Source organism: Hyaena hyaena, unplaced genomic scaffold (genome assembly GCF_003009895.1).
Source record: "Hyaena hyaena isolate Hyena2069 unplaced genomic scaffold, ASM300989v1 scaffold_196, whole genome shotgun sequence".
NCBI lineage: Eukaryota > Metazoa > Chordata > Mammalia > Carnivora > Hyaenidae > Hyaena > Hyaena hyaena.
The window spans coordinates 1,582,493-1,604,801 of NW_024080828.1; positions in this window are offsets into that span (position 1 = coordinate 1,582,493).

Sequence of the window (22,309 nt, forward strand, 5' to 3'; positions counted from 1 at the left end):
GGAACCTTAATAGAGGTGTGAGGCCATTAGCCATGTGGTCAGTACAAGTTAGATCAAGTTCTGAAAAGAAAGGAGTAGAGCATTCTAGGCAGTAAACTGCATAAACAAAAGCTCAAGGCCAGGAATAATTATGGTGAATGAACAGGCGTGGAGGAGCATTCTAGCCTAACTAGGATGGATGTTTCATTTAAGGTGATGGATCCCAAAATCAGGATTTCTGGACCTTCAGGATTTTATATGTCTTCTCAGACGTCTTTGAGTTTTCAAAGACAATTTTTATATTTACTGTTTTTGTTTTAGGGATATTCTAAAACATTAGTGTAAATATTCATAGATCATAAGGATGGCCACTTAAACACAGTCACTTCTATATCAGTACAGACCAATTTTGGCATTCATATGTATGATTTGGTTCATGTGAGAACTTCGGGTTCACTAAAAAGAAGTAACTGTTGTCTTCATAATGAGGACCATTTTGCTATATAGTTATTGTTTCCATTTGCTTTTTTTAAAAACACATTTACTAGCCTCTCTTGCTTTTGGATGTAGCCAGGTGATGATTCTGGCCAATAGAATGTGGCCACAAGTTATATGTGGAATTTTCAAGTCAGACCCATATAAGCGCCCACTCCACGTACCCTCCACTGCATACAGTCTTTGCTCTTTTCCTCCATCTGTCAGCTGAACAGAAAAGCCACTAAGGACTAAAGGCAGGTAGAGCCACAAAATGGAAGGAATCCTGAAATATGGAAGGCTGTCTGACCAGATTTTGACATGAGTGAGAAGTGAACCTTTATTGGGTGCAAGCACTGAAAACTCAAGGCTTACATGTTATCAGTGCCAACAATATCTTTAACTAGGACATAAACATTCTCCTTGAAAAGAGAAAAGTAGATGGAAAATTGAACCATCACATGGTATGGCAAGAGCTGAGACTGGTTGAAGCCTAGTGAAACCTGCTTTCTGGGGTACTAGTTAGCAACAGTTCAAGAATAGGTTTGTAAAGCAATTAACACATAATGAGAAAATTTTAGTTTCACATTCCTGTGATAATTCAATTAGGTACTTTTTTAATGTAGATTTCCAAAAGGGCAGAATGCTAACCTTATCTTCAAGAAAATAAGATAATTTATAGAGTTATAAATGATTCCATTAAACTTGGCATCTGGGGGCACCTGGGTGGCTCATTTGGTTAAGCGTCCAACTCTTGGTTTTGGTTCAGGTCATGATCTCATGGTTTCGTGAGTTCGAGCCCCACTTTGGGCTCTGTGGTTGCAGCGTGGAGCCTGCTTGGGTTTCTCCCTCCCCCCCGCCCCCCCCACCGCCTCTGCCCCATCCCTGCTTGCGCTGTCTCGGTCTGTCTCAAATAAATACATAAACTTTTTTTAAAAAATGTTTTTAAAACAATTGGCATCTGAACATTTCTCACACCTTGAAATTATTAGTAACATTCTGAACATTACATTTATGTGACTATCTAATCACTGCAGACTTACTACCTATGGTAGTGACTACTAGATAGTTTTTGGTATTTTTAAAGTTAATCTGGGCAATTTGTTTTAGCAAAACAGCATCTTCTGTCATGTTATTGCTACTAATTAAAAGCCTATTGGCTTTTTAATTTGCTTGGTATTTAATTTGTAATGGAGTTTGACTTTATGCTTATCTAACAACTATGAGCATGAAAGAAACATATTTTACACCTATTTAAGCTTCTTACAATACAAATAATTTATGTCAACATTGTGAATCCACATGAGCTATTTTTTCTTGAAATCAGCTCATCACTCAAGTTTGAGAAACACTGGACTAGATTAAGACTTAATTCTCTCTTAGTAGTGTAAACTGGGCATTAGGAATAAAGGGTCTGTAACTGAGCCCACCTCAGCTTGAGCCCAGATTTCTGTTATTTCCTGGCTGTGTGGTTTTGGGCCAGTTGTAACCTCCTCAAACACTGTAATTTAACAGAAAAGTTAGGATAATAATTATTGCCTCCTAGAATTACACTGCTGGTAACATATCGGCACTGGATAAGTAGTCTTTTATCCAGGTCTTTGAAGGTCTATTCGTTCTCAAACAGTTCAGCCAGCATGAATTATGATTTACCTTTGTACAAATTTCTTTTTTTTTTTTTAATTTTTAATGTTTATTTTTGAGAGAGAGAGAGAGACAGAGCATGAACAGGAAAGGGGCAGAGAGAGGGGGAGATACAGAATCTGAAGCAGGCTCCAGGCTCTGAGCTCTCAGCACAGAGCCTGACACGGGGCTCAAACCCACGAATCATGAGATCATGACTTGAGCTGAAGTCGGATGCTTCACTGAGCCACCCAGGCACCCCCATTTGTACAAATTTCTGATTTTGTCAAATTTGTATCACATTCAAAATGAACAACTCAGAAGAACTGCCTGTATTTTAAAAATCGGAAGTAATTTTCGAAGTATAAATTAGTGCTCCTAACACAGAATAATATATAGCCTCTACATACAAAAGCAGACTTAGATGAATCTCAACTTGGAAATACATTAGATGGAATTAATTCTATATCTTAGATGCAAATTGTTTTTAAAAGGTTTCCTTAGTTTTGAGAGAGCGTAAGCAGAGAAGGAGGATTTAAGGAGGATGCTCTGAAACACACTTGTTTCTTTGTGGTCAAGGACTTTTATAATTTGTTGAGTTGGAGACTCCTTTGAAAATCTGAGGACACACTAGGCTTCTCTGCAGATAAAGCCCATTGGCACATGTACATTTGAAGGCTGTCCATTCCCTCCGATCTTGGAGGCCAGGGGATCCTAGGTTAAGAGCTTGTATCAGGTCTCAGCTTCTAGCACGTCTGTAGTTCCCTGTGGGAGTTAGAGTGTAATGCTGCTAAAACAAAGTCCATGAATTTGGTCCACCTGCTAGCCAGTTAGCATGATTGGAAGCCCCAGGACATCCCTGATCCTTATCAAAATCCATCAATTGTAGATGATTAAGTGCTGATGAGTCATATTTCCAAGTAGGTGTTCCTCCTGACATAGGTAATAATTTCACGTTCCACTGTGTCCAACTGAGGACTTCCTCTTTCTTTCTTTCTTTCTTTTTTTTTTTTAATGTTTTATTTATTTCTAGGAGAGAGAGAGAAACAGCGTGAGCAGGGGAGGGTCAGAGAGAGAGGGAGTCACAGACTCTGAAACAGGCTCCAGGCTCTGAGCTGGCAGTCAGCACAGAGCCCGACGCAGGGCTCAAACCCACGAACCGCGAGATCATGACCAAAGAGAAAGTCGGATGCTTAACCGACTAGGCCACCCAGGCGCCCCAGGACCTTCTCTTTCAACACAAATGATCACCGTTGCACTGAAGGGTTGTAAAGACTGAGGTTTTGTTGTCATAAAACAGTCCTCATAATAACTATCTAAATTAAAGGCACTTCATCAAACACATTAGAAACATTATCCCTTTCAGGAGGATGAGACTATGAACTATTACTCCCATTTCACAGGTAAGAAAACTAAGATTAAATGTCATGACCAAGGCCACACAGGTAATAAGTAGTAAAACACATATATATCCCCATTTTATGATCTACATGTTTGTGTCCCCCTTAAATTCATATATTGAGGTCCTAAATCCCAATGTATTGGAGGTGGGCCTTTGCGGGGGGGGGGGGGGTAGTTAGGTTTGGATGAAGTTATGAGAGTATAGCCTCCGTGAGGGGATTGGTGCCCTGATAGGAGGAAGAGAAGACATCAGAGTGTCTTCCCTCAAGCAAGCAAGCTTGTAGCAAGAACATGGCTGTCTGCAAACCAGGAAGAGGGTCCTCACCAAAATCCAGCCCTGCTGGCACCCTGATCTTAGACTTTCTGGCCTCCAGGACTACGAGAAATAAATGTTTGTGGCTTAAGGTCACCCAGTGTATGGTATTTCATTACAGCCGCCTGAGCTGACTAGCCTGAGCTGAGTAAGACACCCAGGATGGTTAAGCCTGTGCTTTTCACCTCTGTGCTTTTTGCATTCCAACTAATACGAATGTTATACTTTGCAATAATCTTAGTCCCAAGTGTCAACCCCAAATTAAATGAGTTAATAAAAGCTCAACATAAACACTCCTAAATCTCCCAAAATAATTTCAATTGAAGAAGATTGGCTTCTGAAAGATGTAGAGACATTGAAGAAAAGAAAACCGAATGTCTTTTCTCTTAATTGTTAAAATCCCCCAATCTATATCCTGCCCACATAATTCTCAACTAATAATAGCCTATTTCACTCAGTGTCAGCAAAGAATACAAAATGCTGTAATCCACATGTGTGTTATTTTGTGGTACATGCCCTGCAAACTATAATTAGCTGATATCTTCTTCAAATATCAAGTCAAACATTTTTGAGAGTTTTTTTCTTGCTTATCGAAAATTCAGTTGCAAACAGCCTAGAAAAACATTTTTTGTTAAAAAAAGAAGGGCAAGAAAAACAAACCCTGTTCTCTCTTCTATCACGATTTGACGTTGAATCTATCATCACATTTGCTAACTCTTTTTAAATCATGTCTGAAATCGGTGTGACTTGAAGGAAAAAATACACCCATCCTAATACGAACATCAAAGAAAACACATCAAGGAAGACGACAGCAAGGAAGGGCTGTATCAGAAGAGAACTTAAGGTGAATTCTGAAATTGGATTTAAAGATATCTATTTAAGGTACTGGTGACCTTGGCAAGAGTCATTTTGTTATTGATGACTGTGGGAACACAACTGCAGTGGCTTCAAACAAACAATTAAGGCACCTCTATCCAATGGAGTGCTCTCCAGTGGTTACGTGGATCAAGGTGCTAAGTTAGCAACACATCTATGAGAAAAGCAAGTCATCAAACAATAAGTATAGTAGGATTTCATATCTATGACAGTAACACTATCAGTTATAGAAATGTAGCAGGCGTGGCTTAGTCGGTTAAACGTCCATCAGACTCTTGATTTTGCCTCAGGTCATGATCTCACAGCCCTGCATCAGGCTCTGGACCGACAGCCCAGAGCTCGCTTGGGATTCTATCTCTCGCTCTCTCTCTGTTCCTCCCCCACTCATATGTGTGCTCGCTCATTCTCTCTCTCTCCCCAAATAAATAAGCATAATAAATGTAAGTAGGTATAGATATGGATAGCCTTATTTGCATATTTGTAAATACATGAAATGGCACATCCTTGTCCAGAGACCTGATTTCAGCCACAGCTGTGGTAGACGATGTCACACAGGCACAGACGCATGCTGATTAAGGTCCCACCAGGAGAGCACAGCTGTGGTCTTTCCATACTCTGTGTTGGGGACTGCTCAGAGGAGCCCACTGAGCCTTGCGAACAAGAGTCACCCAGAGGGACAAGTGAGTGAACACCCCTAGGAGCGATACTCAAGCAATGGGGAATAAGAGCTAATGGATAAATGCCCAAGCCTACCCACAGCAGCCTTTAAATGGACAAGTTTGGGACGCCTTCCATGTCTTGTGTATGTGGTAAAATATACATAACATAAATTTACCATTGTAACTATTTTTCAGTGTACAGTTCAGTGGCATTAAGTACATTCAGCCAACCTGTCATGGAACCATCACCACTAACCATTTCCAGAATGTTTTCATCATCCCTAATATAAACTTTGTACTCATAACCTCTCAAATCCCCATTCTCCCCTCCCCTCAGCTCCTGGGAAGCTCTATTCTTTCTGTCTCTATGAATTAGACCACTCTAGGTACCTGGTATGAGCGGAATCATTTAATTTTTTTTAATTATTATTAAAAAAGATTTAATAATCTTTTCTGTCTGGCTTATTTCATTTAGCATAATGTTTTCAAAGGTCATCCATGTAGTAGAAGAATTTCATTCCTTTTTTTAAAATTTGAATAATTTTGCCTCTTTTTTGATATATAATTGACATATAATATTGTATAGGTTTAATGTGTGCAATGTGCTGAACTGATACATTTATATACTGCGACGTGATTACTACCATAGCATTAGCAAGCATCTCCATTATGTCACATGATTGTCATAACTTCTCTTCTGTGGTGAGAACATTTAAGATCTAGTCTCCAACCACTTTGAAGTATGATACTCGGTTATATGTATAAGCTGCACTTCATCTATCCACTATTCTGTTGACATTTGTGCTGTTTCCACCTTTTAGCTATTTATTGTAAATAACGCCGCCATGAACATGGTGTACAAGTCTCTGATTGAGCCCTTGCTTTCAATTCTTTGGGGTACATACCTGTAAGTGGAAATGCTAGTCATGTGGGAATTCTAAGTTTGACTTTTCGAGGAGCGTTCAGATTGTTCACTTCTTTTAGGTCCTGGTGGAAGTGAACCTCAGGATCTTGATAATGTGCCTGGATACTGGCTCCTCCTTCTTCCCTGCCTCTCTCTCCTGCTCCCATGACCTTGCACATGGAACCCCTGCAGCAAGGTCCTGCAAGTCCTTGTCTCACGCTCTGCTTTTGGGGGGAAACTGAAACGAAGAAGATGCCTTGTCTAAGGGTGGTTACACTTGGGAAGCAGGAGTGGAGAAGGGGAGACATTACATTTTGGAGCTCTTGTTCCTGTGTCACTTTTGTCTTTTTGAGTGTTTCTTATTTAAAAAAAAATTTTTTTTTAATGTTTCTTTATTTTACAAGGAGAAAGAGACAAAGCGAGAGCAGGGGAGGGGCAGAGAGAGAGGGAGACACAGAATCCAAAGCGGGCTCCAGGCTCTGAGCTGTCAGCACAGAACCCATCTCGGGGCTCAAACTTGAGAACAGTGAGATCATGACCTGAGGCGAAGTAGGATGCTTAACGGACTGAGCCACCCAGAGCCCCATCTTTTTGAGTGTTTAATATCATAAATAAGAATCCAGCGTACAGAGTTCTTGTGTTCTTCTGGGACATATATAAATGACTCCTCTAAAACAAAGCAAGCCAGGCTGATCATTCTTATGGCTTTATGTCTACAGAGCAAGCGATAGGGCTTTTAATTAATTTTTTATAAAGCTTTTAAGTTCTTGATCTGAGAGGATGCTTTGGTGCTTAAGCCTGGATCCCTGAGAACTCTGTCCGAACTTGTATCAAGATTTTAGGTTATTGGGGTGCCTGGATGGCTCAGTCAGTTAAGCGTCTGACTCTTCATTTTAGCTCAGGTCATGATCTCACGGTTCATGAGTTCAAGCCCTGCCTTGGGCTCTAAGCTGGTACAGAGCCTGCTGGGATTCTCTCCCTCTCTTTCTGCCCCTCCTCGACTCACACTCCATCTCCCTCTCTGTCTCTCTTTCTCTCAAAATAAATAAACAAATAAACATTAAAAAATAGATTTTAGGTATCAATGTTCTCACCTCCATACTTCTACCAATACTACAGTTTTGCCTTTTGTCCATCCTGACCCCTTTATTATGCTCTCCTGGCTTCTCTTCCTTTCCTATCTAGTAACACTCCATGGGACTTTGTGTTAGAACCATTATTGAGCCATCCTTTTTTATTCCCTCATTTCCATATTTCATTCATTCTCCAATTTCTAACCTGGACTAGTCCGAACATTCGCCTCCAGGCTGCCAAAGACTGCTGGAGAAAATGACTTCATTTTCTCCACGAGGCAGGACTGGAGCAGCTACTGGTTATGGCATCCAGTCTCAGCAGACCCTCACCACTATTTAAGGACGCATTACTGCCTTGACCTAAGGTTCTTGCCCACTCCCCATTGCTCTCCTTGACACCCATACTTGCACCGGATTTCTTTGATCCATCCATGTTTCACAAGGATGATGGAAATTACCCTGTGTTAAATCTGTTTTTTTTTTTAACGTTTTATTTATTTTTGAGAGAGAGAGAAAGAGACAGTGTGAGCAGAGGAGGGTCAGAGAGAGAGAGGGAGACAGAATCCAAGGACAGGCTCCAGGCTCTGAGCTAGCCGTCAGCACAGAGCCCGACGCGGGGCTCGAACCCACGAACCATGAGATCATGACCTGAGCCGAAGTCGGACGCTCAACTGACTGAGCCACCCAGGCGCCCCAATCTTGGTTTTTACTTAAAATAATCTATATCTGAACGTGTCTTTGGAGAGCTAAAATGTACAATGTGCTTACCAAGTGCCAGGTACTGCACTAAATAATATGGTAGCTAACATCTGAGCATCTATTATGTCGCGCAGTAACTGGCCTCTGGGCCCAAATACAGGTATTTATAGACACGGTGTCAGAAAGTAAAGTGTTCAATCCGACTCCAGAGCACATACCCTTAATCTCTACTTCTTCCCTTATGCCCTCTAACATCTTGGCCTATAATCCTTACCATATCACCAACTCTAAAAACTTTTTTTTTTTTTTGCACTATATAAGCAGATTCCAGATTTGGGGGGCAGGTTGGGGAACAAACAGATAAGATAACTAGGAAAATTCTGAAAAAGACAAATGATAAAGGCAAATTAATGCTTATATTTTATGTGAAAAGACAGGATAAATCTACAAGTACTTGAAACAGTTCAGTAAAAGTGCCTGAATAGACAGATAAATGGAACAGAATGAGGAACCCAGAAATAGGCTGAGATACATATGGGAATTTAGAATGTGATAAAGGTGGCAGTTAAATTCAGTGCAGAAAAGATGGGTCATTCAATAAATAACAATAGTATAATACAACTGGATAACCATCTGGCGAAAGTAAAATCGGATTCCTCCCTCGTTTCTTATAAGAAAATAAATTCCAGACAGAAAAGAATTTAGCCTGAAAAATGAAATTATAAATGTACTAGAAGAAAATATGGGAGATCATTTTTACAAGAGTAGAGCAGACGTGACCTTTCTAAGCAAGAAGCAAAATCTAAACGATATTAATAAGCCTACTGCTATATTTAAAACATACAAATAAAACATTTCAGCATGGAAAAAAAAATACTTAAAGGAATAGACCAGGGTAAAATACTTGGAGCACATTAGACAGGAAAGACACGAATTTCCTTAACACCAAAAGAGATCAAATCAAAGAGAGAAAAATTCACTTTCTGATGGAAAAATGATCAGATAACATGAAAACAGCTCACAAAACAAAAAATACAAATGGCTTTTAAAACTAATGAAAAGATGAAAATTGTACACAAAATGATGTGGCAATATATTTCACTTATGGGTGGCAAGGGAGCGGCTTTATAGAACACTGTACAGGGGCTCTGGGGTGGCTCAGTCGGTTGAAAGTCCGACTTCATCTCAGGTCATGATCTCACGGTTCGTGGGTTCGAGCCCCATGTCGGGCTCTGTGCTGACAACTAGCTCAGAGCCTGGAGCCTCCTTCAGATTCTGTGTCTCCCTCTCTCTGATCCTTCCCTGCTCATGCTGTCTCTCTCTCTCTCAGAATAAAAAAAAAAAAGTTAGAACACTGTGCAGGAAATTGTTCGAAAGTTGGCATCATCACACCTTTTGCTGAAGAAGTGTAATGTAGAACAAACTCTTCAGAGGCAATCTGATAAGAGCTATCCAAATGTCGACCCAGAGTTCTAGGAAGATATCCTACAGGTTTGTTTACACATGTGAGCAAATTTAGAATGACCGCCATTGTAGCATATTTACGGTAGGACAGACCAGAGCATAATTAAATGCCACTAGTAGGATTTTACGTAGTGCATCACTTTAATGGGCAACTCTGCAGGCATTAAAAAGGGATAACACAAACCTCTAATAACAGGTATGGAATGATCTCCTAAAACTATCTTATACAGGAAAAAAAATCATGAAACAAACCAACCAGGGGCAATGAAGTATAATTTGTAGGCTTCTAGTTGTTAAAAAAAGAAAACCAAAAAGAAAGAAACAGGGGTGTTATGTGCATCCATATGTGCTTATATATTTATATAGAATATCTCTGAAAGATAAACTAGAAACTAATAACAATGATTGCCTATAAAGAGAGGGCTCACAATATCTGTTCTCCAGTTACTCCTTAGTAAAAGAACCTTGGATTTTAGCTAACTTCATGGCCAACTAGATGACAATAAAGATGATATTTCCTAGCTTTCTTTGCAAACAGGTGTGGCTCAATTATGGGCAACATTGTGGCCATAAAAGGCCTCTCCTCTCTCACTTCTTCCTGCCAGCCAAACTATGGGACTGCTTCCTGGAACTTAAGCCACTTACCTGGAGCATGAGAGAAAAGCCCCATTTTGACAATAGCAAAGCAACAGAGAAGAGTCTGGGTCCATGAAAATGGTGGCCTCATCACAATCAGCCTGAAACTGCTTTGCTTGCCTTTAACCTTTTGGTTTTGTGGGAGAGAAATAGTTTTTATCATGTTGAAACCATTGGTCTGTGAAAGTTTGTGTCACTCATAGCTGAAGCTAACCACCACTGATTCAGGACATGGGGAGGCTAGGTGACTCAGAAGTAGGAATGGGGTAGACTTCTATTACTGAGTCCATTTTACAGTTTAGAAACATACCAGAGTATGGACGGTGCCATGAAAAGTCATTATAAAGGACCCTATTTTCTCTTTTCTTCATCTCCTCTACACTTTGAATGGCTGTGGGGGGAATCTTCATTCCTTACGATTATCACAGTTTCAGGATATTTTATTTATTCAAAAAGCCTAAAAGCCCACATGATAGACCAAACAATTTCTTCCTGAGTATTCTGGCTGTGAGAAGCTGTGAAAATAAGAGGAGTGTGTGTGTGTGTGTGTGTGTGTGTGTGTGTGTGTGCAGTGTGCACAGAAAGCAGAGGAGAATATTCCTTTTAGCACACCTCAATTTCTGCTGGGTTCTTCCTCATTATAGACTTTCTGTGGCTGAGGCTTTTTATACCACCATAAATTAAGTTGTTTGTTACTAGATCAATTCTTAGCTGGAGTCGTTCCAATGCTGTGCTAGAAGAAGAGCTATTTTATTTAATTTACGAGGCGCTGGCAAGACCGGCAAACATCAACAAGAACCCAGAAACACTCTCAGGAGGAAGGAACGATACACAGCAGTGATGTCAATGTCTTTGCTTTCAATTTTGATTTATGGATATTGTTTTAGGAGGGTCAAAGGAAAGAAAGTAAATTTGGGAACACCAACAAGGATGTTGAGAAATAGGATGCCTTCCCCTTTTCCTGTGGGTTGGAATGAATTCTCTTCCCATTTTTGGGAAGTGTCCAGTCCTGGTGTCCAATCCTGGCTGAGCATGAGAATCATCCTGAGGGACTTTATTAAAATACAGAATCTCAGACTCCATCTCTCCAAAATTCTGGCACAGAAGATCTATGTAAGCCTAAGTCTCAATATTTTTAAAAGGTCGCTGTGGTCATTACGGCAGCCGGATCCTGGTTCTACACTTACCAAGACGTGCCATAGATCGATTCGATATTTTTAGATGCTCCGTATGTGTTGTCTCGTCAGACACAAGGAGGTACATTATCGGTCTCGTGGCTACAGGGTAATGCAACTGTATGTCACTACTATTGCCTTTTCACAAACTCAGGAACACTATGCTCCTATCACTTTCTTCACTTTGTTCCCCCCCCCCCCATTAGTTACTACACTGTCATCAGTCAGGCCCCTTGGAACTTCCTCTATCTTTATTGTCCAAGAAGGTTTATCCAAACTAAATGGAAGTGGTGGAATGTAGACAATAAATAGGAAAAACAAAACAAAACAAAAGCAGGAATGCCTATCAATTGGATAGTGTCATGGCTTCTGGCATGGGGTCATTGTTTTATATCAGTCCAACAAAGTTCAAGAGATAACATTTATCCACTGCTGCTGGGATGCTCTCGCTGACCTAGATGAAGGATAAAGTGGCTGCAGTGCTCCGCACATCGCTGTTTCCCATTGAAGCCTAGAGTCACAGTTCATTTTATGCCACACCAAGGGCAGAACTTTCCAAAGAGTCCCCCTGGGGCCACCAGTGAGGGGGTGTGGTCTATAAAATTTAAAACAATAATACTAATTATTAGAAGGCAGTCTTTTACTATAACCACTGGTGATTCTAAACAAAGTCTGTGATAAAATACTCCTCCCTGAAAAAGTCTTTCTTGGAGTCTAAATTCTAAAAAGATGATGGTTCTCAAAATGTGGCCTTGGGTCCCTTGCATCAAATCATCTGGGACCTTGACAGGCTGGTTCCTGGGACTCACACCAGACCAATGAAATATTTGCTCACCCACATGTTAAATGAAGCACCTGTATTTGCATAACTGAAAGATCACTTTGTGATTCTTCAGATGGCTTGGGGATTCTGCCCTAGCCACAAGAGAGGCAAATGTTTTAAGTACTTCCACTAAACAGGTATCCTGTTAATCTCAATCTTCCAGGTACTGTATTATACAAATGATATATGCATATGGTGGGTTGAATTGGAGTTGTGTTCTTCAAAAAGACATATTCAAGTCCTAACCCTCAGTTTCTGTGAATGTGACCTTATTTGGAAATAGGATCTTTGTACATATTATCAAGTTAAGATGAGGTTGTACTGGATTCGTGTGGGTCATAAGCAATTACTGGTGTCCTTAGAAGAAAAATTGAACATAGACACATGGGAGAGGGGGAAGAAGAACAGAATATGTCATCCCACAATATGCATATTTAGCATAAGGATTAGCCTAAGTAGGTTTTTTTAAGAAACAGAGACACAGGAAAAGCTCTGAAATCCAAGTGGAAGTTACTTGTTTCTAGGGGAAATTTACATTTATAAAGGAAATCTCCATTTGTAAATGTGTAAAGGCATCTTCCTCTCTGTACCAGGAGGAGGAGGAGGATGGCCAAATCTCGAGAAACTCATCAGCAGAGAAGACAAGGACTTAAATCTGCATAAAAATTGAGACAATGAAAGTAAAGGACTACATAAAAATCTGCTTTGGTGGGGGCACCTGGGGAGCTCAGTTGGTTAAGCATCAGACTCCTGATTTTGGCTCAGGTCACGATCTTGCGGTGTGTGGGATTGAGCTCTGAGTAGGATTCCACACTGGGACCGTGGCGCCTGCTTGGGATTCTATCTCTCCTCTCACTCTGCCCCTCTCCCCCACTCCTGCCTTCTCTCAAAATAAAGAAATAAACATTCAAAAAAATCTTTCTGCTCTTTTTCCCACTTCTATTCTTGCTAGGACCTGCACACACCCCCCACTTCGCACGCATGCCTTGTAATGCAAATAGCATATGTGCTCCTTGTAAGGGACAAAGAGTTAATGGTTTTTCTAGAAGAGATAACATCTAAGGAAGAACCAGGTGAAGGAGAATGACCTGATGAAGCTATCATATGCATATTCCAGACCACTGACACTAGACTTCTCCACACCGAGGCCCCTTGGCTCCAAGGAATAACACCTAGGCCGTCATCTTTGTTCTAGTTGGTTCCTGAGTGCCTGAGGGGACATATACATTGGACCATCATCCTTGATAAAAACTCCCAGGCCCCGAACAAAGCTGCAACTCATGCTTCTTTCCTTTCCAAGTCTCCTAGACACTCTGTCTGCATCTGCTCTCTCTCTACATCTTCAATAAACTCTGCTTTCACCTCCTACTGGCTCATGTTTGATTTCCATCCTGAATGAAGCCAAAGACCCTCTTGGCTTGCCTGAAGGGATCCCTTCTGGGTCCTCAGACCTGGCCTGCTGGCATCAAAATCATACTCTTGTTTGCTGTGCTTTTCCTGGTAACTTCCTACAACAGGCCTCACCCCCACCACAAACATCCTTTGTCTCTAGTTAGTATGGTATTTAAGGAGGTGGCCTGGACTATTTCTGGGATTTACTCAGTTTTCCTGAGTCTCCCTCATGTACACACAACATCAAACTTCTGTTTGTTTTTCTTCTGTTAATCTGTCTTATATTACAGAGGCGTTTCAGCCAAGAACCTGTAAGGGTAGAGGGAAAATTATTTTTCCTCCCCAACAAGGGCTATGTGAAGATGGAAACAGAGTTTAAGGTGACACAACCACAAGCCAAAAAACTGCTGAGGATTGCCAACAACAACCAGAAGCAACGAGAAAAGCAAGAAAGGATCCTCGTCCAGAGCCTACGGAGAGAGGATGGTTCTGCCAGAACCATGAATTCAGACTCTAAACCCTCAAGTCGGAAAAGAATAACTTTTCATTGTATTAAATCACCCAGTTTGTGGTGATGTGTTACAGCAGATCTAGAAAATGAATACACATGTTAAATAAGAGCCTTCAAAGTCAGCCATAAATAATCTGTACTAAATGAATGATAAGAGCACTACTGTGTTACGATGCCTTGGAGGATGTCTAATCACGTCCTGAGATCATATATTCAAATTTACCTATAAACCAAAGACTCTGGCAACATCTCTATTGGGCCATAAGACAAATGCAGTAAAAAGGAGTGGAATGGGCCACCCCAAAATATGCCTCTTTGGCAAAGGGATTATTTTGAGCTGATTATTTTGAGAAATTGTTGGCACAGAAGCTCTGAAAACAGAATAGAAGTTGCCCTTTTGTAAAGGAATTTATATTTATAAAAGAAATCTCCATTCCTGTTTCCAAGGGTGTCTCCTTCCCTGTACCAGAAAGACTAAATCATAGGAAACTCATCAGTGCAGAAGGTACTTAAATCTGCATAACAAACCTTATCCTTGTTTACTATGCTTTTCCTGGTAACCTCCTATTACTGGACTCCCCACTTCCCACACACAGCGTTCTTTTGTCTTTAGCTGAATAAAGTATTTAAGGTGATAGCTTAGGCTGTCTCGGGGAGTTATGGTTCCCTGGATATCTCCACTGCACACATGATATATACATGTTCATAAACTTGTTTGTTTTCTCTTGTTAATCTGTCTTTTTTTATTGGGGGTCTCAGCCAAGGACCCAGAATGGCGCAGGGAAAATTATTATTCCTCCCTTACACCAGCAAATGGTATATTTTCATGCCACTTCTCCATCGAGAGTTTCCTTTGTGACGAAGTTGATTGTGGGGCTAATCCCTCCCACATCGGCCTAATGTAGATGATTTGCCGCCTAGCTTTACTCTCGAATGAAAAATTTTAGAAATCCGTTAACTAGGATGCAACAGGAAGTTACTCAAATCAGAGGGCTGAAAGTTAACAGTAGAAGGGAAGAGGGGAAAGGGACAAAAGAAGAGAAGGAATGTGAGTTTGTGTGTTTTTGTTTTGTTTGTTTTTTTTGCAGTTCCAGCCAAGGAGATGTGCAGTTAAGTGTTTTACCTAGTAGCCCCTTTCATGAGCCAGTTTGAGCCAGACTGAAGCTCATGTGTCCTGAAGTTACCTTTAACTTATTATATTACTAAGATCTCCTACAGCTGGGCTTTTCCACCATTTTCTTGAACATACAGTGTGTGTATTAGCATGTTGACATGCTAAGCATGCACACTTAAACCAAGATGCCTAAGTAACAGAATACACTTCAGTCCCTTAATGTATATGCAAGCTCCCTGCCTCTGAATAAATACACTGAATAAAAGCCAATACACTTAATAAAAGTTTCCTGTGCTAACCCCATGGGGAGACAGACCGCTTCCTTACTTGCTGCAAGTCATAAAGCCTATTTGCTCAAACTGAAAGGACTTGGGCTGATTTATTGGCTGATGCACCCCAAACAGTAAGCCCTTTGCATTTGGTGACAAACCTATTTTATGATACACAATAAAAATAAGTAAATACTCCTATCTTTATGCACTATTATAGTACTAAGGCCAGGATGTTTGTTGTTTAATCTATTTATTGCTATTCAACAAACCAACCCAAAACATAGTTACTTAAAACAATTATTTATTATTTCTCATGATTCTGTGGGATGAGGATTTGGTCAGGGCTCAGCTGGGTAGTTCTTTTACTCTGTTGAAAGACAAACTGAGGCATATTAAAATTTTAAAAAGTTTGAGCAAAAATTGATTCAAATTGGGCAGCATCCAATCTAGCATACAGAGAGGAGTGCCAACGAGCTACACAAGAGAAAGACTTTTCTATGCAGAAGGGAACAGGAACAAGGAAATCATACTAGGCAATAAAGCAGACTGGTTATTGGAAGGCTATTTTCCTTTAGGGGATAGCAGAGGTCTATCAGGCTGGTTACCTAATTAGTGCTGATCAGGTGATTCTTGAATGTTTGGTTTAAGATTCCATTTCTGAGAGAGACCAAAGTTAAGTTTTCACTTGGTAACATGAGGCCTAGCATAAGCAACGTGATTTGGGGCCCTATTGTCTTGTTTAACAGTTTCATATGGGTTGTTGACTCAACTGTATTCATCTGTAGTCGAGCTGGGCCCAAAGGTCAATAAACAATTATTATATAATATATATAGTCATATATTTTTAAATGATGAGATTAAATGCTTTTTAAATGGCCAGTTAAAAGAAGGAGGAGGGAAATGGTAAAGAGGACAGCAACAGAAGACTTCTATAAATATACCTTCTTCTGTGTGTTTGGCTTTACAACGATCTACATATTTATCATCAAAATGAAAACAAAAGTAAATAATACTCTGAATTTAAAAGTAATAGTAAACAAATGAACCTAACTATATTGTAGGCATTACAGTTGGTAGAATAATCAGAGAGAGTTGGTAGAATAATCAGAGAGAGAGAGAAAGAATTTAACAAAGGATTTTAAAACACAATAACTGTATAAGAGGGTACATTAGAGACACATTCTCAGGACAAGAAGAGCTGGGGAGGAAAAAAAAGAAACCAACCATTTTCAGTAATCTTGTTGGAGGTGGTAAGTGTTAGAATTGCTTTATGAGATGACTATGTGCATTGTATGGTAAAAATAAAATGTTTAATTAGGCTGGTGTCATAGAGAACTAAAATTCATGTGTGTGCCATTACCAGGAGGTGCCGATGTATAACTGATGAAGTTAAATAAAAATCTAGTTATCATTTGAAAGGACAGTATAAATTCATGATACACTTCATCTTTTTTTTTTGTAATTTTTTAATGCTTACTTATTTTTGAGCGAGAGAGACAGAGTGTGAGCAGGGAAGGGGCAGAGAGAGAGGGAGACACAGAATCCAAAGCAGACTCCAGGCTCCAGGCTCTGAGCTGTCAGCACAGAACCCAATGCAGGGCTGGAACTCACAGAGTGCGAGATCATGACCTGGGCTGAAGTCAGACATTTAACTGACTGAGCCACCCAGGCACCCCTTGATGTACTTCATCTTAACAACAGCAAAAATGAGACATGTTCCCTGACTTTAACCACTGAAAAGGCAAAGAACCAATGCCTAACCCAGTAGCAATGAGCACTCTAGGGTACAGATTATGATCTCTAACTCTCATTTCTCTCTTAAAGCAAACAGAGCTCTTTGGAAAAATGACTAATTCTGGGTCTAGAGCAAGAAATGTAAAATAAAAAAAAATACTGGAACATCGTGTTATTCAAAGTAAGAAGGAAGCTATACTGAACACCACCAGGGCTGTGTCAAAAGTAGTCAGACATTAGCCTGCATGAATTCTGCTGGGCTGAAATACACCTGAATATCAATGAGCATAATAATTCAATGGCCTGAAATACTTTAATGTGTTTAAAACTCTGAGTTTGTAATTAGACTAAAACTAAACGGATTGGTCACCTTTGGAAATGCCAGGAAAACATCTCATTGTTTTGAAATCTGGTAAATGAAGGGAAAGAATCAAGCCACTCCTGCCCTTGAGGACAAGTTTCTCTTATAGAAGTATTCTACAAACTAAATGAAAAAGTATGATAGATTGTCAACTATTTTGTAACCCCGAGAGACATGAAGACATTATTTTCCTCATGATGGAAAAACACACTTACAAAGTAGTGTTGAAAAAAATTTTAATGTTAAATAAGCTTCTAAATCTGTCAATTTATAGGAAAAACAGCAATTAAAGGACTATTTTAAGCCTAATATAGGGATGCAATCCACAAAATCCAAACTATGGAACCTATAAAATAAACTATAGCCAAAAATTCAAGGAAGAGAGAGAGACAGAGAGACATACATAGGAGGATCCTATAGTTTAAAAGAGTCTTTGAAAAGCTGTCAACAATAACAAATTATGGGCCTTACTTGTTTTGCAATTCAAAAAAAACTACAAAAAAAGGTTTTTTTAATAGAGCAATCAGTTCAATGTGATGATATTGATGAACTATTATAAATTTGTTTCCATGTAACGATAATGTATTGTTGGTATGGTTTTTAAAAAATTTTTTAACATTTATTTATTTTTGAGAGACAGAGAGACAGGTGTGAGCAAAGGAAGAGCAGAGAGAGGAGACACAGAATCCAAAGCAGGCTCCAGGCTCCAACCTGTCAGAAAAGAGCCCGATGTGGGTCTTGAACCCACGAACTGCGAGATCACGACCTGAGCCGAAGTCTGCTGCCCAAATGACTGAGCCACCCAGGCACCCCTGTTGGTATGTTTTAAAAAATAAAAGAGAGAGTCATTATTTGCTAGAAATACATACTGAAATATTTACAGAGGAAATTATATGGTATTCAGGACTTTAAAATAATCTCAATGAGAGGAGAGTTGAAGAAATAGGGGCAAAAAAGAACTTGACCAAGTATTAATAATTTTTGAAGCTAAGTAATGAACACATTAGATTCAGGATACTATGTGCTCTACTTTTATATATGTTTGAAATTCTCTAAAACAAAAAAAAAATTACACATCAACATTTATTAAGGAATTAGATAAAACCCAATTGGTAGAATGACAGAATTCTATAACCCCATTTTTTACTATAATCTCTTCCCTAATGATTAGCTTTCTGGTGAGCAGATCTCATGCATCTTGGTATACTTGGGTCTTAATCACACTGACTGGCATATAACACTTGTTCATAAATGGTTATTGAATGGTTATAATCACTTGTTTTTAATCTTGAGAGAGAGAGAGCATGAGCAGAGGAGAAGGGCAGCAGGAAAGAGAATCTTAAGCAGGCTCCACACTCAGTGCAGAGTCCTACCTGGGACTTGATCCCACAACCCTGGGATCATGACCTGAGCAGAAATGAAGGGTCAGACACTCGACCCACCGAGCCACCAGGCGTCCCCATGATAATCACTTCTAGCATCAGTAGTAAACACTCTATTATCCGGTGCAATTTGTTTACTCACCTGACTTTGTTCATAAGTGTCAACAATAAAACCGCTCCTGGCAACCTTCCTGTGAGTAAGATTGGGCACACTCCACATTAAATGTCAAAACAAGCAGGTATTCCTCTACTGAGTCCCCATGGTAGCCCTTGTATCAAACCTCAGCCATTTACAGGCTTTTCTGCTCAAGTATCCCATCATGCATTACCTCCCAGAAATAACTGAAATCTTGGCATTCTTCTCCTTGCTGAAGTGTAGAGGCTTTGGCCAAATGCTAAGCTTCTGAAAGTTTTCCTCTCAACTCACTGAATTTGAGCACTGCCTAGTATACAGTGGTTAGGGGCAGGTAAGAGGAAATCTGTCTGGAACTGAAGAAAATAATATGGAAAATAGAACCTGAATGTAAAATGATAAGCTATGTATGTGTTTCTAGAATTTTAAAAGGACACTTTGATATCACTATTAAATTTGGGCACATTTGTCAAAATTCCTTTTCCTAGTATGATGCATATGTGTGCTGGGATATTAATAACCTAAATTTAGAAGAAAAAAACTTACATATGGGAGGAATTATTTGAATTTCTACCCACCTGAAGGTATATCTTATGAACAAGAAACTGTTTGCAGGGTGTGAAATGGAGACATTATAAAGGTAGCCACCTCTGTTCCTGAAAGGCTTTCACAGCAGCCACAGATGGGATTACAGAATACGAAAAGCAGGTTGTAGTTGGACATGTAATTGATCTGGTGACTTCAAGATATCAAACACATTGGAAGGCCAGCCATTACGAAAAATATCTTGGCTTCCTCTTTCCAAGATACTCTTGGCCACTGAATTGATGTTCTTGTGGAAGACATCTGCTTGTAGGTGATGACTGAGAAATGGAATAAATATATAGCATAAATCTCTGCCCCCAATTCCCTACTCTGCCAGCCATTACTAGTACATGTAGGTGTTAATTTGGTTGCTGTCCCAGATTTCAGAAAGACAGAGATGGCTTCCAGCTAAAAATGGTGACTTGAGGATACATTTAGCTACCTTTTTTTCCATCCAAGTTTTCTATTGAAATAGCCTTTGGATATTATAAACAGGAAATGTAGCAGTGTTGGTAATTAAGAAATGAAGGTATCTTTGTCAAATATCATAAAGATGGGGCCATGAAGAAAAAGCCTATCACTCTAGGTTCCTTCAAAGTCTGGAAATTAAATGAAAAGAGACCTCAGCAAAATCTGACCAAAACCTTCATTTCAGTAGCAAGGGCCAAAGGTTAGGATAAGCCATTGGTGACCTTGTCAGGGGCATACATAAGCCAGCCCCCACCTCAAAGGAATGCACTGTATGCCAGAGCCACAAAGAACAGGAATCTTGGGGTTCTTCCAAATATCTTACGCTGAACATGGATGGCCATTCTAGAAAAAGCACAAAGAGGCTGCCATTACTCTATCTATATAAAGACAAGTCTTCCAGAGAAGCTCAGGCTCACTTGCCCTGAAACTTCAAATCCCCATGATCTCTAAAATAACTTAAACCACCAACACTGGACCAACTTGGTCCTCCTTCTCTCAAATAAGGGAAAATGGGAAAAGAGTGCATGTCTAAAAAAAAAAAAAAGGCACCAATCTGAATGATGATCTGAGTAATGAGACTGAATATTCTTCTTTGAAACTTTGGAAATTCTCTGATTAGTTGAAGAGGATTTTGCATGTTGGACACAGAATAAGCAGTAATTAAACAGGAGAAGAGTTGACACTGAAAAAATAGAAAATCTGATTGTCAAGTTTCAAGCAAATCAGTGAATTAGAATCCAGGCCCTAAACAATCCTCCCAGAATTTGGAAGAAAACGATGAATAAATAAAAAGGGTACAGGAAAAGCTAAGAGCTGTGGTGAATAAATCCAGGAGATCTGATATATATTTAATAAAATTGACAAAGTCAGTTTAAGAGATAAAATTGTAGAGGCACCTGGGTGGCTCAGTCAGTTAAGTATCTGGCTTTGGGTCAGATCATGATCTCACAGTTTGTGAGTCTGTGAGTCCAAGGCGTGCGTTGGGCTCTGTGCTGACAGCTCAGAGCCTGGAGCCTGCTGCAGATTCTCTGTCACCCTCTGTCTCTGCCCCTCGCTCCCTCTCTCTCTCTCAAAAATGAATAAACTTAAAAAATGTATTGTTTTAAAGAGATAAAAATGGGGGCACCTGTGGCTTAGTCGGTTGAGCCTCCGACTTTCGCTTGGGTCATGATCTCGCGGTTCGTGGGTTCGAGCCCCGCTTTGGGCTCTGTGCTGACTGCCAGTTCAGAGCCTGGAGCCTGTTTCGGTCTGTGACTCCCTCTCTCTCTGACCCTCCCCTGCTCACACTGTCTCTCTCTCTCTCTCTCCTAAAAATAAAAAAAAAAAATAAAAAAATTAAAAAAAAAAATGGGGGCACCTGGGTGGCTCAGTCGGCTAAGCGCCTGACTTCGGCTCAAGTCATGATCTCGTGGTCCGTGAGTTTGAACCCTTCATCTGGCTCTGTGCTGACAGCTCAGAGCCTGGAGCCTGCTTTTGGATCCTGTGTCTCCCTTTCTCTTCCCCTCACGCGCTCATTCTCTGTCTCTCTTTGTCTCTCAAAAATGAATAAATGTTAAAAAAAATTTTTTTTAAATAGATTGGGAGCCATCAGGCATCCTGTTTTAAAAAAAATAGATAAAAATCTAACATTAACATTAGAGATTCTGGAAATATTTGCTAAATTAACCTAGGATCTAGATTATAAAAAGACAAATTACTACTAACTACTACAAAAACTAAAAAGGAAAATATTTTTAAAAAGTACAAGGTACAAAATAACCAATCAGATTTACAAAATTTATATGGAAACTTTACCACAGATTTGACATACATTATAAAATTTTAAAATCATTTGAATATATCTGGTGATACTCATAAAGGAAAATATAATTTCTTTGAAATTCACAGAGGAAAATATAAGTTATAAAGATACATATAAAACAGATAATTATAAATTATAAAAACTTACTTCAAACATGGGGAAAACTCGAGTATTTAATTTTTACTAAAAAAACTTAAAAACAAGCAGCTTGCCCAAAGTTATACATCTTGTAAGAAACGGAGCATGACTTTCAAATTTCAAAGCACCTTAAAAAAAACATGTAAAACTTCCCAATTTATATTAAGAACTCCCATAATGTTGATAGCAAACCTGACTGAAATAGTAAATACACACACACACACACACCCCACACACACACACACACACTCACATAGACCATGTAGGTTATTTCTCTTAATATAGATGGAAAAATGCAAAAATAAAATACCAGAAA